At 41.6% G+C, this 17,118-nt stretch overlaps 1 long non-coding RNA gene across 7 annotated transcripts in view; it reads right to left on the bottom strand.

Annotated features, from left to right (window-relative positions):
- Positions 1-17,118, bottom strand: part of LOC120888390 (uncharacterized) — a 132,944-nt gene that overhangs the window by 104,160 nt on the left and 11,666 nt on the right. For all 7 annotated transcript variants that reach the window (XR_013429723.1, XR_013429720.1, XR_013429726.1 and 4 more), the window contains exon 2: positions 10,893-11,003. This is a non-coding gene — a long non-coding RNA (uncharacterized LOC120888390). The remainder of the gene's footprint in view (positions 1-10,892; positions 11,004-17,118) is intronic.

Here is a 17,118-nt window from a genome sequence, read left to right as displayed (position 1 = left end):
ATGGATATGCAAATTAAGTTACTTAATCACCTGGTTCCCTGATAAAGTAATGAAACTTTAGAACACCCCCTGCCATAAGGCAATCATGTCAGCAGAAAAACAGTCACAGGTAAACCCCAGATTCCTGTGGGTGCTAATGCTTGAGTTGCCGGACCTCTGTGCATGCCTGCTGTCCACAGTACTTGAATGGTGCTTTTCTATAATTTAATAAAGTGTTGAAGAGAGAGAGTGGGGAAATATACAAATTCTGACCTGAGGAATATCAGGGAGCTTGAGGCAGTATGGGAGATCACTTATGAACCCAGCCTAATTCCATTTTAAGATTGGGAACTGGGCTGGGGATGTGGCTCAAGCGGTATCACACTCACCTGGCATGCGTGCGGCCCAGGTTAGATCCTCAGCACCACATACAAACAAAAATGTTGTGTCCACCGAAAACTAAAAAATAAATATTAAAATTCTCTCTCTCCCTCTCTTAAAAAAAAAGAATTTTGGAAAAAAAAAAAAAAGATTGGGAACTGCCTCATCACAAAGTCATGAAAAGTTCATTTCTGTTTTACTGTAAAATACAAAGATTTCTATTTGGCCTGACCATAGCTTGATGTTTTATAAAAAAAATAAATAAATAAATTTGTTTGGGATTCTTGACTGTGCTTTGAACTTACCTGTGCCCAGCTCCCCTTGACCAGATAACAACCCTCCCTGAAATCCCAGCTGCTCCTCATTAACTTTGATGTTGGAATCTAAGTTTGCTCCCTACCTTGAGATATTAAACAATGTAGATCATAAACTTACTATCTGCCCTTGTATTATACTTGCCCGAACCCTGTCAGCTGTAAGTTCCCAAGACACCTCCACTCTTTGTACTGTTTTACGCTATAAAAGCTTCCCTGGTGGCTGGGTTTTGTGGCTCAGCAGTAGAGTGCTCACCTAGCTCATGCAAGACCCTGGATTCGATCCTCAGCACCACATAAAAAAATAAATTAATTAAATAAAAGTATTGTGTCTAACTATGACCAAAAAAATAAATATTTTATTTTTTTTAAAAAAAAAGCTTCCCTGTAATCATACCAGTTGTTGTTCTCTGGCCCTGTTTGTCCAGGTGAGACAACTACTAGCCAGCTCTCTTTGTGTACACAATATAAGCTTACTTTAAATTTAAGCTTGGTTTAAATTGGAGTCAGTGGTCTTTGTGTCATGGTTCTACACACTCTTGCCCAACAACAATAAAAAACTGAAACATATTAAGGGCTGGGCTGGAGGGCAGCCCCCTACTTACTAGCATCAATAGATTGTTTGGGGGTAGGGGAGGCTAAGGAATGAGGATCACAGGTTCAAGCCAGCCTCAGCAATTTAGCATGACCCCATCTCAAAATAAAAAATAAAGAGGACTAGGGATGTAGCATCAAGAGTTCTTAACTGATCAGCCTACATTAAACACTTCAAATTTTCATTGAAGACCACAAAGGAGCCCATAGCCCCTGAAATGGAGTCCAGCAGTTTTAAGTAATCCTTTCATAGTGACTAATCCTGAACCCACAAGAAAGGTGCCCCTCACCACATCTCTCCCGCTGCCCACAGCATAGGCTACTTGTCCATTGCCTCCTCTTCACCAGCTTCAGCCTCTTCACAGAAAGCTTGGCTAAATAAACAAAACAAAAGCAGAAACAACAAAAACCTATTTATAGAAATAAAAACATGTCCATAGGGCCCCAACTGCACAGAACAAGGTCCTAAATTCTGGGAAGCCATCTGCCACAGAAACGTTCTTTCCCCTATAAGAAAAGTAGGATAAGTTTATTTTAGGATTGTGTAAAGATCCAATAAGAAGATGTGTGAAGTGCCTAGTAATTCCCCTCCAGGTACCATCACCTGATGGAAGACAGTCAGGCTGCCTGCAGCTGGTATTGCTGCCCTCATGGCAATTACAGCAACATGTCACACAAAGTGCTGCCATCTGCATCTGCAACAATTCCAAGACTTAGTCATCAGTCATCTGCCAGTTTTACTACAGGTTCCTCAGGAGGTAACTCAAAAATACTCAATAATTTGGAGAGAAGATGAGAAAATGAAGAAAACAAAACTAGCCACAAGCATGTGAAAAGCTCAGGACTTGCCCTGCCTTCATTACTGGGGCCAAAGATGATTACACTGACCACTGCTTTGGTGGCCCTGGGAATACACTGGCCCTAAAGAATGTCAGAGTGTCAGTTTTTTCAAGAGAGGAAAACTACTCAGAGATGAAAGGTGAAAATAAGCGCATGCCTTCCTCAATTATTTATTTATTTATTTATTTATTTATTTATTTATTTATTTATTTTGTGTGTGTGTGTGTGGTGCTGGGGATTGAACCCAGGACCTTGTGCTTGCAAAGCAAGCACTAACTAACAAGCATGAGAGCACAGATAAATTAAAAGATCTGCCCAACTTCAGGGCATCCACAGGTCACTCAAATAAATGCTAAATTGGAATTGTAGCCAAGGTAAGTTTCCCCCCAGGTCACTGTTAACATTGTTCCTAATGGCATAGAAACCAGCTCTGTTTCTTTCCACACTTAACTGCATCTGAATTCACAGGTGTCTCATTAGGGTTTCTAGATGACCCGGGTGAATTGGAGGGCAGAGAATAGGCAGTGTTCCCAGGAAAATCAGGCAGCTGGATGCATGCTACTTGCTCACTCTCTCAGAGATCTCTGGGCTTTACACCTGAGGTTTTGCACATGACCCTGGAATTTACAAAAGCATTTGCTTTAGCTTTGATACCTTAGTGAACAATTCCAATTATTTACATGCAGGCTTTCTGGCAACCAGGGTATAGAAAATGCAGAATCTTGTCTCTAGAGCCATCTAGGTGTGCTCTGGCTTCCTTCCCCATGCTTCTTGCAATTTTCTAGAAGCCTGAGCTGATGTGCAATTTCCCAAAATGTGCATCCATAATTTTAAAAATCACACTGCTGATGAAGTGCATACATACTCTACAGTGGCTCTACAAATAAGCAACTCAAAAATAAGTTGAAAATAAGTTCATATTGGTCAATCTGAAATGTTCATTAAATATCAGTAATACTGAGGCAAAGAAAGTACATTTAAAACCAAGCCCTTGCTAGATGGGCCACAATCATCCCTTGGGCATGTAGTAAAAGAAAGACCTACAATGGTAAATATGTGTCTTCTGAAGCACAAAGGCTCCATCAAGATCAACCTCCTATATTCCCCATTCATGTCATTCTCAAGAGTTTAGCCATGGGAAGAATTTGTCTCCCAAGATTCCAAAGGAAGAAAGAACCCTAATTTTGACAATTACTAGCCAACAGCAACTTATACTAATCAAGCTTTTGTTCCTCTCTGATTCTGAGACCCTATGCTCCCCTCTTAGTTACTTCTTTTAGTTCCCTTTAAAAATCACTAAATCTGAAGGTCACTCAGTTTAGCAAGATACTATTAGTCTCCTACTAGACTTGCTGTAGCCAGCACCTCTGACACAGGCGTTATAATGATAATGGTTACCTAGGTTACTTTTCAGGCATGAGAAGGCTGTTTTTTTCCTTTTGTTTTGTTTTGTTTGTTTTTAAAAAAGAACTCTTCCCATGGGCCTGTGCAGGTATGCAATGGGTGTCCTATTGATGTCAAGAGGCCAAACCTCCACCCTCATATCATGCTAATGCTGACATTTTCTGAACACACAACTCATGAAGATCCATAAAGATTGATTACACCTATAAAAACCACTGATTACCTCACCTCCAATCATGCCCACACCTTAAATACCCTGTTTCCATATCCCATAAATGTCCCCAAACCCTATTCTCAGGAGGTCAAAATGAGACTTAGGCCTCCCATCTTCATGCTTGGCTACCTTGTGGATAAACTCTTGCTCCTTTACAAAACTCATTTCAGTGACTGGCATGCTGTTTGGTGGGCAAAAGGAGCCTGGTTTGGGAACACATCATGAGAGGTCACCACTAGCTTCCTGAAGTTTTGTGCGTACCATCCCCAGGGACAACTTTTAGTGCATTTTGGCATTTGATACACACTTCTGTAGCTCTTCCTACATAAACAAAAATCTACCACTATTGTGTGTTACTCTGTTTTTTCATATGCACAGTCTCCTGAACAAGTTGAAAAGGAAGAGGCCAGAGAGGCACCATGACATCTTAAAGATCTGTGTTGACCTGGTGCTTTCAGGTCTTAGTTGTTGGAAGTTCTTTACTGACAAATTCTAAAACAGTTCTGCTAACTTCTCACATTAAAAATAAAACTAGAATTGCCTAGCAAGCCTATAGATAATCTGAATATATACATTATCTCATTTATGCATGAATAAGGTATGCCACCAAGCTGATTTTATCATGTAAAGATCTCACATTTACAAGGTGTTGTACAGAGATATGATGAGTCTTAATGAAAGCATCTGTGTGCATCTTCCAGAGGTCCCCTGAGTTACTTCAATACATAAGATTTCAGATTGCCACACAGGAGGTCAGAACAGTAGCATGTCCCTTTGATGTCCTCATAACAATTGGGAGTCTGCCCAGCAAAGCAGGAGGCCAGGTACCCCAAATGCTGAGAGCTTTCTATTACTGTTCCTAATTAAGTTAGTTAGTCACTATTTTTTCAAAAATTAAATGTAGTATACAACCATGGCAGGAAATTCAAGGGTGAGGCCCTCAAAAATAATGCCATGAGAAGTAAATCCTCTATTTATTGGTACAGTCTGCCAAATGATTCTGGGAAAGAAATCCCATCGATGGAAAAACATTTTCCCTTAGGATACTACGATAGGTTAATTTACTGCAATTTGTAAATGTGCTGTGAGGGCCTTGGGAGAGAAGAGGCACAAGTAGATTCCCTGTCATAGGATATATATTGCTCTAATACACATGCAAAATGGAGGAGGTCCAAGCTTCACAAATGGTGAATTCCACTGATAAAGAACATTCCAAGTGGGGGCATGTGTCCCTGTAGTGTGACATTTGACATTATTTCCATGGAGCAACATCATAGGAGTCAAACTTCAAGGATTATGGGGAAGAGAGATGAGGGAGTCCCAGAAATGGTCTTATAGTCAACCCCTACTCAGGAAGGTCTCCACTAACATTCAGCAAAATGAGACATTCCATAGTCTGGAGCAATTGCTGGGCTACAAATTAGACCTGCTATTTATGAATCCCATGTGCTTTGATTTAAAAAGGATCCATGCACCTTAGTGATCCCAACTACCTAATGAAAGGTCACTAATTCAACCACACCCTTTGGCCAGGAATGAAGGCCACCTTCATTGGAAGGCCTTTTACCAGAATCCCTGAATGGGGAAAAGGGGAATCTCATTTCCCAGAAGAGGCAATGTAGTTTTATGTTCATGGGTGGAAAGCCATGGAAAGCATGGCAAGCCATAGGCAAAATACACCTCCATGGTGACAAGCATTTCAATCATAAACAGGTTAAGTAAACAAACACATCTTGGTTATATAAAGAACACACGCTAATATTCTCAATGTACTGCAGTGTATCATGAATAATATAAAAAGCTAAAAAAATAAGTATAGTTATTTTGAAAGGGAAAATAAATAGAATTTGCTACGCAACTAGGTTAGAATTTGGTTGGTCCCAAGAAGGCCTCCCAACACCATTTGGTAAGGTACCAAGTGAGCCTTAGGTACTACTAACTCTCAGATAATTGGAAAACTTTAATGGTAAAATTGTGGTCACCATGATATATTGACCACACAGATCATATACACAGAAATGTATATGTATAATACACAGTTTATTCTGTTTGTCTCATCTGGTAACTTCAGCTTTATGGAAAATATGAAGGCTCTGAAACTAGAGAGGAGCAGGAAAAAAACAGAGCAGGTGTTTACCTTCCATATGATGACTCCAGGGCAGATTCTGTCCAAACCTTGTTCTTTCAAGGTGCTTCCCCATGCTACCATTTTGCAGTTCATAAAAGCTGACTAAATAAAGCTATGCAGCTGCCAAGACAGCGCTGTGCAGTAGCACATGGACACATTTTTACCTTTGGCCTGTCCACAGCCACTTCACACCCATAGTGCATCTTGCAGGGTTTAAAAAAAAATATCAGGAAAAAAATAATGATAGCTTAAAAACAGAACATCTCTTGGCCCTCATAGGTCTAAAACTTTTAGAAAGAATAAACAGAATTAAGTATCTGATGTGCAAAGGCAAAATCATCCCTGTATTTCATTCACTTTTATAGAAATCTAGTTTGCAAGTCCCTTTGCTGTGATTTGAATTGACCTACTTGATGGAACACAGGCCAATTCCATTAGGCACCTGCCTGTGCATAATGATGAAAATACAAAAACAAAACAAAGCAAAACAAAAAACAAACCTACGTTCAATGGAAAAAAATGTGAGGGTAAGATTCGAATTGAATATTTAGTAATATTCTGATTTGTATCAGGGGTTGATATACTTTAAGGTATTTTAAATTATTATTTACTCTTTCAAGTTTTTAAAAAACATTTCATGGATTAAAAGCCAATAAATTTTATATCATATGCTATTTGGGAAATTTCAGAATTCAAATAGTCAACTCTCATGTTGTAAGAAGCTATTTAGTATCTTAAGGACAAATTTAAATATTTTCCCTGATCTAATCATTTTTATTTTCTTATTTATCTTCCTGATACCCATAACATAAATGTACATACTACTAACTATATGGAAGTGAGAAATAAGTATCTTAATATTAACAAGAGTTTCTAAAATGCTCAGCAATGACTAGTATTGGAAGTATTAGGCAAGTATTTTCCTGGCTCCACCAACAGATGAGGTAAAAAATGTTAAAATACAAAATTCAAAGTACAGTTTCTACAGAATGCATATCACAGGTTAGCTCATGCTAACTCACAATGGGGTAGGGGGAGAATAGAAGTACTTTGGATTAGATAAAGGGGAATGAAGGCAGATGAGTGCAGTCCATGTTCTATGGAAACATATTCAATAGCATTGGTAAGGCTGAGAATTACAAGGAAAAAAAGGAACAATCAAATCAGTTCCATTTGTCTCGATCTACTTTTGTTACCCCCCCAAAAAAATTGATACTGCATTCTTACTGCCACTTTTGATACAGTTGCAATCAAAGCAGTTTACAATTTCCACTGTCTCCAATGGGATCACCCATGTAGGTGGCCACTTTCAGCTTTAGAGCTCACAATTTCAGCATCTGAGTTATGAAAAGAACAATCCTTTCCAAGAAAGGAGCATTTATGCAAGCACTTGGGGAAGCAGAAAAGAAAAAAAAATGATATGATTTCCTAGTCAATTTCAACCACCTCTGCCAAGATCATGATTCTGGTCTCCAATCCTGCACCTACAGCCCCCATGACGGACAGGATGAGAAGGTTGTCAATGAGGCTGGAAGGCAGCAGCATCTGATGCTATGAGTCAGCTTTAACTATAGTCCCTAGACTCCATGAAAAAGCAAAATGTGGTGTGAAAGCTCACATGGAGATAGTTTTTTGGGTGTTGTTGTTTATTTTTTTATTTTTTAACATTTATCTGGATAAATGTGGAATATAAAGTTTCTTAAGGAAGTTTTTGAGAAGAAAAAGTGAAAATTAATATTTATAGCATGTTCTTATTTAGAATGCATATTCAGCAATCTGCTTTTATATGAGACATACTAACTCTTAATTTTAGAAAATACAAATTTAATTTTGATGGCCACAAAGTAAAGAGTCAAATCCAATTTTGTTAGAAATTTTACCTGTATTTAATGACATGAATTTTCTTAATTGGGAATAAGTTTTACTTCTTAAAATCTATCAATTAAAAAAATTTAGTGGAGGCATTCTGAGATGTTAACTTTTAAACAGTTTATGTTTCTTGAAATAAAAAGGTAAGGCATATCATGTCAGGGCCACTCTGTTAAATGTATACCTGGAACCTACCCTCAGGCTTTAAATGGGAATTCCAAAAGAACCACCACAAGCAGAGCTTTTAAAAATATACAATGGAATATTACTCAGCCATAAAGAGAAATGAAATTATGGCATTTGCCAGTATATGGATGGAACTGGAGAATATCATGCTAAGTAAAATAAGCCAATCCCAAAAAACTAAAGGCCAAACATTCTCTCTGATATGTGGATACTAACTCACAATGGGGTAGGAGGAGGAAAGAACTACTTTGGATTAGATAAAGGGGAATGAAGGGAAGGAAGGGGGAATTGGAATAGGGAAGAATGGGGATAGGGAAGAATGAATCTGACATCACTTTCCTATGTTCAAAGATGAATACACGACCAATGTAATTCCACATCATGTACCACCAAAAGAATGGGAAGTTGTACTCCATGTTTATATAATATGCAAAATATATTCTACTGTCATGTATAAATTTAAAAAAATTAACTCTAAGAGCATTTAATTCTATGTTGAATGATAATACAAACCTATTACTATCACTACAATAACTTTTCTCTTCCAGAGGAAACTCAAAAAATTACTGACCTCAAATGTGGCCACAAGATCACTTGCCATGATTCTCAGCCCCTTGGGAACTGCCTCTCTGTCTTTGGTCACTGGAAACACCTGAACCTGCCCAGACTTCTCTACTCAGTCTTCCCAATACAGTTCATAAGACTCCTTTCCTTTATTTGTCACAAAAGTGTGGCTAAGAAGTATTTTACTACTTTTCATAAATCAAAAGAAAACAACACAAATACAGAAATAAATAAAATGCATGAGTATATAAAGAAAATCATACACATAAAACAGAAAACACATAAATAATACTTCAGAAGAAGTATTGATACATTGAGGTTTATAAATCACACTTCACGAATGAGCATGAAGTTTGGTAGCAATATCAAGGAATATTTATTGAAACACACATTACATGCAATCAGAGTTGCAACCATAAACACTAACCCTGAATGCTACTGTCTTAGGAAAAATTAACCTAAATATGCAGTGAAAGTAATCCGAATATACATGTTGAATTTAGTACTACCATTTCATAATGACTGCTTATCATATTCTGAGCTGTTAACTTTTTAAATTAAATATAATAGAAAAAAGTAGATTTGAAACTAGGAGACTTTTTCCTCTATATGTTTATACCCTCCAAAGTACCTGCTGCAGGGAAGCCTGAATCATAACAGGTTTGTGTCTCTGCAGATCAGAAACACAACATGCAAGCCCACTGGGCTTCTTTAAAATAATTGAATTGACCCTTCAGTAAATGAATGGACAAAAAAATGTGGCATATATATACACAATGGAATATTACTCAGCAATAAGAGAATGAAATTATAGCATTTGCAGGTAAATGGATGGTGTTGGAGAAGATAATGCTAAGTGAAGTTATTCAATCCCCAAAAAACAAATGCCAAGTATTTTCTCTGATATAAGGAGGCTGATTCAGAGTGTGGTAGGGAGGGGGAGCATGGGAGGAATAGACAAACTGTAGATAGGTCTCAGGGGTAGGAAGATAAGGGAGGGGGCAGGGGGTTAGCAAGGATTGTGGAATGTGATGGACATCATTATCCAAAGTACATGTATGAAGACACTAATTGGTATGAACATACTTTATATACAACCAGAGATATGAAAAATTGTGCTGTATATGTGCAATAAGAATTGTAATGCATTCTGCTATCATTTATTTTTTAAAAAAATAAATTTAAAAAAATTTAAAAATAAAATAATTGAGTGTTTACTTATTATTATAATCTTTGCAACCACTGAAAAGTTTAGATGTTAACATGATATTAGGTTAATCACCAGACAAAAAATGTTAATTTGATAATGTAAATAATAGGTGAACCCTGGTTTCAAAGACAATATATTTTTACTGTCATGCTGGAAATATTTGAATGAGACTTGAAGTTTAACTCTCAGGCCACAGAATGCTCCTGCACATTTAAAAAAAAAAAATTGAGAGTGGACAATCATGGGCAATTTAAATATTTTATATTTAAATATCACTTTCTGGGTTTTCCTCTTGTATCAACTTTTTCCTATCAATGTATCTGAAAACTACGTACCATGCTTGATTTTAAAGGGATAAAGAAACTCAAGCTATACTTAAACCCAGATCTTTGGAATATTACATAAAGGGAGTAAATACTCAATTCCAAGACTACATCACCAATATTTACAAGGATGTACTTAGAAGAGGCAGAGCTTATTTTAAATTGCACTTCCTGAATGAATTAGCTCACCTTTCACAGAAAAATCAGTCTACCTCTTTAGAATTTTGTAGAGAGCTTTATTTTTAATTGTATTAACTGATTTAATCCTCTGAACTACTATTTGTGCAACAGAAAAGTAATTTATTCAATGACACTGGAGTTCTGTGATAGAATGATACATCTCCAAAAAGCAAGTCCACAGCTTCCTTCATACTACCTGGGAAGGGAATCCCTACTATCAGCACAGCCTTCCCCTGGCCTCCTCTCATATGATGTCCCAGGATGGTGCTCATTGCCCATCAGGCAGCCCTGGACTCTTTCCATAACAGAAATCCTGTGTGGTGGCCTGCTGACTAACCCCAGTGGCTCTGATGTTGGCTCATTTACTTATTTATATATTTCAGTTTTTCATGATCAGCTCATTTGAATAATAACCTTTTCATAGTCTATTGTCAAACTAAAAGGATTTGGTATAACTGGAAATAACGAATAGCTCCCAATAATCCCATTCTGATTTAATTTTCTTTATGAGTATTTACTGGCAACCAACAAGGAAGAAATTTATCCAAAGAAAATAAAAATAAATTTATTATAAAAAGAAAAATAACATAAAAATGCCAATTTCTTTAATTTCATAAAATGCAAATAATTAATTTTTGAGCTACAGGAACAGAAATAAAGATGCAAGCTCTCTCTGAGGAAGGAGCAGAAACAACAGCTGACTCACCATCTCTCTGATTTAGACTTGCAAAGCCAAAGCCATGGCTACTGGACAGCTCTGAAGAGCTGCTGAAGGACACCTGGGGCAAGGCAGAGGCCAGCAGAGCATCACAGATGTCTGCAGAGAAAAGCAACATATGAAGGTTAGCACACTGGGAGAAGCTCTCCTTTCTCCTCTTCCTTCCTTCTCTCCTTTCTTTTTTAGTTAAGAGGTTAGAATTTGCACCATCTTGGTCATAAGCATATTAGTCTATGCCTAACAACAGGCTAATAAGGAAAATAAAAGCCCTAGCTTCCAGTCTTTGTAATTATCCTATTGTAACTATTCCCCTCATGGCCAAGTCAAAGCCCTCAGTGTGATGTGACTGGAAGGCACGCAATCACACACCACAGAACACTTCCATCTTGCACACACATAGAAGACACATAAACAGCCTGAAGAGCAGGGGTCATAGCAAGACACCACAAAAGAAGCAAAAGAGGTGAGTTTTGATAATTGATACCTGTTTTTCAATATGATTGGCTTAGTTTCACTTACATAATTTAATTTTACTTTTTAATTTTTCCACAGATTCTATCCAGAATACTTTTATTATACAAGTATCATGCACATTGGGGAACATTTACAGGCAAGGAGTTCAATTCTAAACCTCCACTTCACCCACACCAACTCTAACGGACATTTACCTTACAGTGAATGAGCCTCATGGGAATGAGATACTGAAGGACTGCAGAGCCCCAGACCCAACGTTAGGAATTCTAACCCCCGCGCCCTCTAGAAAGTTCCCATGTACAAACTCCCCAGCCGCACGTAGCACTCCCCAGCCGCACATAGCACTCCCCAGCCGCATGTAGCACTCCCCGACTGCACGTAACACTCCAAACGCTATACAATGCCACCGCCAGATGTTCCATATAGATAATCCTGGGAAAGCCAAGCCTGAGGAAATAGGGTAAAAACAGGAACAATGAGGGTAAAAAACGGGAACAATGAGGATGGGATGTAATTTATGGGTTTCTTTTCTGAGAACGTAAAGTGGAAAAAAACAAGTTTAACCCCCAGGTGACCCCATGACTGAATTCCGAGGAACCTATAGAATGGCTATTGCTGTGCTAAGCTGAAAACTGACCCCCGCTCCCTATAAAAACTCTGTACCCCCGAGCCCGGGTATGCCAGTCACGCCAGTCACCGAAGCTCCGGCCGAGGTTTTGCTGTGCACCCACGGGCGCCTGTTTGAGAATAAATCCTCCTGCAGTTTGCATCCAGTGTCTTGCGTGGTCCATTCCAGGTTGGGGGATCTGGGGGTCTTTCATTTGGGGGCTCGTCCGGGATCACTGGTTCAGCCCAGACCCAAATCCGGAGGACACTCGACATCACTGGGAGGTAAGCCGGCCAGCTCGAGCTCTTTGTCTTGTCTTGTGTTTAATGTCTTGCGCAGAGTCTGTAAGGTCTTTGAGACTACGCATAGTCACCTAGTATTTGAGGCAGCTTGAGAAGGAGTTGACGAATCGGACTTCTCCCCTGCCACCCTGGGAGATGTCCCAGGGATCAGAGGGGCCCGTTTCTTTGGGGCCCCCGGTGTTTCCGAGGGATACACCGTCTTTGTAGGCAACGGAGAAGCGCGAACTTCTCCCAGGCCGTCGGATACTTTCGGTTTCTGCCGAAGCCGCGCAGCGCTCCTCTTGTTTGGTTTCGTTTTCGTGTCTGTGTGTCTACCTCTTTATTTTTCCTTTGAAACTAACATGGGAAACTCATTAACCACCCCTCTGAGCCTCACTCTAGATCATTGGCAGGATATTCAAGATCAGGCAAACAACTTGTCCGTGATGGTCAAGAAGAGGAAATGGAAAACACTCTGTACCCTAGAATGGCCAGCCTTCAACACTGGCTGGCCATCAGAAGGAACCTTTAACCTTGATCTTATCTTGCAGGTGAAATCCCGAATCTTCACCCATGGTCCTCACGGACACCCTGACCAAATACCCTACATTATTACCTGGGAAGACCTAATCTCCAATCCGCCCCCTTGGGTTGCTCCCTTCTCTCCGCTCAAGCCCTCTCTCCGCTCTCCACATGAACCTTCTGCTCCTCTCGTCCCAGCTCCCCCTTCCCCTCCTCAAACCTCTCAACTTTACCCCGTCCTTGACAAATCTGACGCTTCTTTGAATCCAAGGACATCGCTGAAGAAGGTCCTGCCACCGGAGGACTCTCCTCTGATTGACCTGCTGACTGACGAGCCTCCTCCTTACCAGCCCCAACCCTTACAACCCCCTGAGCCCAATCATTCGTCCTCATAGGGAGAAGAAGAACAGGAGGGCCCCACCACCAGTGTCTCCCTGGACCCATCCCCCATGGTGGGACGACTCCAGGGATGTCGGACTCACGCCACCTCAGGGGACACCTCTAAAATCCTCCCCCTATAACATACAGGGGGCCCCAACGGCCAATATCAATATTGGCCTTTCTCTGCCTCTGATCTTTATAACTGGAAAACCCATAATCCTTCCTTTACTAAAGACCCTGTCGCTCTAACCTCCTTGATTGAATCTATTTTAGTAACCCACCAGCCAACGTGGGATGATTGCCAGCAGCTCTTACAAATACTCCTCACTTCGGAGGAGAAACAGAAAGTTCTCTTGGAAGCTCGTAAGAATGTACCAGGGGACGATGGGCACCCCACCCAACTCCCAAATTTGATTAACGAAGCCTTTCCCTTAACTCGGCCGAATTGGGACTATGCAACCGCAGCAGGTAGGAACCACCTACGTCTCTATCGCCAGTTACTCATGGCGGGTCTCCATGGAGCAGGGCGACGGCCCACTAATTTGGCCCAGGTAAGACAGACTACTCAAGGGTCAGAGGAAACTCCAACAGCATTCTTAGAAAGGCTGAAGGAGGCTTACCGGAGGTTTACTCCCTTTGACCCTGATAGTGAGGACCAAAAAGGGAATGTTTCCATGGCTTTTATTTGGCAGTCTGCCCCAGATATCAGAACTAAATTGCAAAGGCTAGATAACCTACAAGATCTTTCTCTAGCAGATTTATTGAAGGAAGCTGAAAAGATATTTAACAAAAGAGAAACGCCAGAAGAACGAGAAGCTAGAATTAGGAAGATGCAGGAAGAGCGAGATCTTAAGCTTTGGGAAGAATCAGATAAGAGAGAAAGAGAAAAAGATCGAAGACGTAACAGGGAACTAAGTAGGATATTGGCCACCGTAGTTCAGGCAGGATATCAGGGAGACAAGATAAGCAAGGACAGGGAATGGAGCAGACCCCGTGTAGACCGAGACCAATGTGCCTACTGTAAGGAGAAAGGACACTGGGTAAAAGACTGCCCAAAGAGGCCCCCCAACCCCAGAAGAGGCGCAAATCGGACCCCCCAATTGCTAGCATTGGATGAAGACTAGGGGAGTCAGGGCCAGGAGCCCCCCCCTGAGCCCCGGGTAACTCTACAAGTAGGGGGGCAACCTGTGACCTTCCTGGTGGATACCGGAGCCCAACACTCGGTGCTAACACAGGCACCAGGACCCATGAGCCACAAAACGACGTGGGTTCAAGGTGCCACCGGGAGCAAACCATACCGATGGACCACCAAAAGAGAGGTACACCTTGCCACAGGTAAGGTCTCCCATTCGTTCCTGCATGTGCCTGATTGCCCGTATCCACTACTAGGAAGAGACCTATTGACCAAATTGAGAGCCCAAATCTATTTCAAAAATGGGGGTGCCACCATCACAGGGCCAAATCAGACCCCTTTGCATGTATTGACTTTTAAATTGGAAGATGAATATAAACTTTTTGACAATCCATCGGTACCTAAGAAAGACATGGATTACTGGCTTAGTACCTACCCGGAGGCCTGGGCTGAAACCGGAGGAATGGGGATGGCTAAACAACAATCTCCAATAGTCATCCACCTAAAAGCCACTGCTTCTCCCATTAATATTAAACAATATCCTATGTCCAGAGAAGCCTATCAAGGCATCAAGCCACATATCAAACGCCTTCTAGACCAAGGCATTCTAACACCTTGCCGGTCGCCCTGGAACACCCCCCTACTACCCATCAAAAAGCCGGGGACTAATGATTACCAGCCAGTCCAGGACTTATGGGAAGTTAACAAAAGGGTAGAAGATATTCACCCGACAGTGCCAAATCCTTACAATCTCCTCAGCACCTTGCCTCCCACCCACACCTGGTATACTATTTTGGACCTGAAAGATGCCTTTTTCTGCCTAAGACTGTCCCCCCAAAGTCAGGCTCTTTTTGCATTCAAATGGAAGGACCCCGAAGAAGGAGTCTCCGGACAACTGACTTGGACAAGACTACCCCAAGGGTTCAAAAACAGCCCAACACTCTTTGATGAGGCCTTGCATCAAGATTTGGCTGATTTCCGTGTAAGGCACCCTTTCTTAATCATGCTTCAATATGTAGATGACATCTTGCTGGCTGCAACCTCCAAAGAAGACTGCCTAGCAGGTACGGAGAAGCTATTACAAACTTTGGGACTACTGGGGTACAGGGCGTCAGCAAAAAAGGCCCAAATCTGTCAGACAAAAGTCACCTATCTTGGCTATGAACTCCATGACGGTCAGCGCTGGTTAACAGCTGCCAGAAAAGAGACTATCTCGAGCATACCACCCCCCCCCCAGAGTCCCAAACAATTGCGGGAATTTCTAGGAACCACAGGGTTCTGTAGACTCTGGATTCCTGGGTTCGCTGAGGTAGCAGCCCCTCTGTACCTACTGACTAAACAAGGCAACTCCTTTTCCTGGAACATCAATTGGCATTCGATCACATTAAATTAGCCCTTCTGTCAGCCCCCGCCTTAGGCCTACCGGACGTTACCAAGCCCTTTGATCTATTTGTAGATGAAAAGCAGGGCTATGCAAAGGGAGTTTTAACCCAAAAGCTGGGACCTTGGAGGCGACCTATAGCCAGCCTACTTGTCAAAGAAATTAGATCCAGTGGCGGCAGGATGGCCACCATGCCTCCGGATGGTAGCGGCTGTGGCTCTTCTGATTAAGGATGCCACTAAACTTACCTTGGGACAGCCATTAACCCTATAAACCCCTCATGCCATTGAGACCATAATTCGCCAGCCACCCGACCACTGGATGTCAAATGCCCGACTCACCCATTACCAGTCTTTATTGTTGGACACTGACGGAATTCAGTTCGGCCCCGTGGTGACACTGAACCCAGCAACCCTCCTGCCGCTCCCGGGAGAAGCAGATCCTCACAACTGCCAGCAGATTCTTGCAGAGACACAGGGAACCTGGCCAGACCTCATAGACCGACCAATGAAGGATGCGGAGCTGGTCTGGTATACAGATGGGAGCAGCTATCTACTCAATGAAGGACAACGAGCGGGAGCGGCCATTACCACCGAATTTGAGGTAATATGGGCGAGTGCACTCCCAGGCGGGACGTCAGCTCAGCGGGCGGAACTGATAGCTCTGACTCAAGCCTTAAAGTTGGCAGAGGGGAAGAAACTAAATGTGTACACGGACAGCCGATATGCCTTTGCCACTGCTCACATACATGGAGAAATATACAGGCGCCGGGGATTACTGACCTCAGAAGGGAAAGAAATCAAAAATAAGACTGAGATATTAGCTTTGCTTAAAGCTTTATTCTTGCCTAAAAAGTTAAGTATTATGCACTGCCCCGGCCACCAAAAAGGGGATACCCCAGAAGCCAGAGGGAACAGATTAGCAGATGAAACAGCCAAGAAAGCTGCCCTAGGGCCACAACTCCTGATAATGACTCTATTGCCCCAGCGGGCAATGCCACGACATGATGACCATAAAGAGCGATGGGTCTATGAGGACAAAGATTTGGATATCATCCAGAAATTAGGGGCCACTTACAACCCAGCAGGAAGTACTTGGAAATACCAAGGAAAGACTATCATGCCCCTTAAGAATGCAGAGCAGCTAGTGAGGTCCCTACACAAACTGACACACCTTGGGGCTAAAAAGATGAAAGAACTCTTAGGGGGGGGGGGCGGGGGGGGGGGGAGTGCCTTGTACCTCCCGAGCAGGGATCATCTCCTACGCCAGATAGTAGCAAATTGTCAAGCATGTGCCCAGGTAAATGCAGGTAAGATCAAAATTGGAACAGGGATCCGAGTGAAAGGACATAAACCTGGAACTCATTGGGAGATAGATTTCACTGAAATCAAACCAGGTATATATGGATATAAATATCTTTTAGTTTTTGTTGACAC

The sequence above is a fragment of the Ictidomys tridecemlineatus genome, chromosome 13 (assembly GCF_052094955.1).
Source record: "Ictidomys tridecemlineatus isolate mIctTri1 chromosome 13, mIctTri1.hap1, whole genome shotgun sequence".
NCBI lineage: Eukaryota > Metazoa > Chordata > Mammalia > Rodentia > Sciuridae > Ictidomys > Ictidomys tridecemlineatus.
Note: the sequence above shows the minus strand (reverse complement) of the source record. Positions and strands in the feature narration are given on the sequence as shown.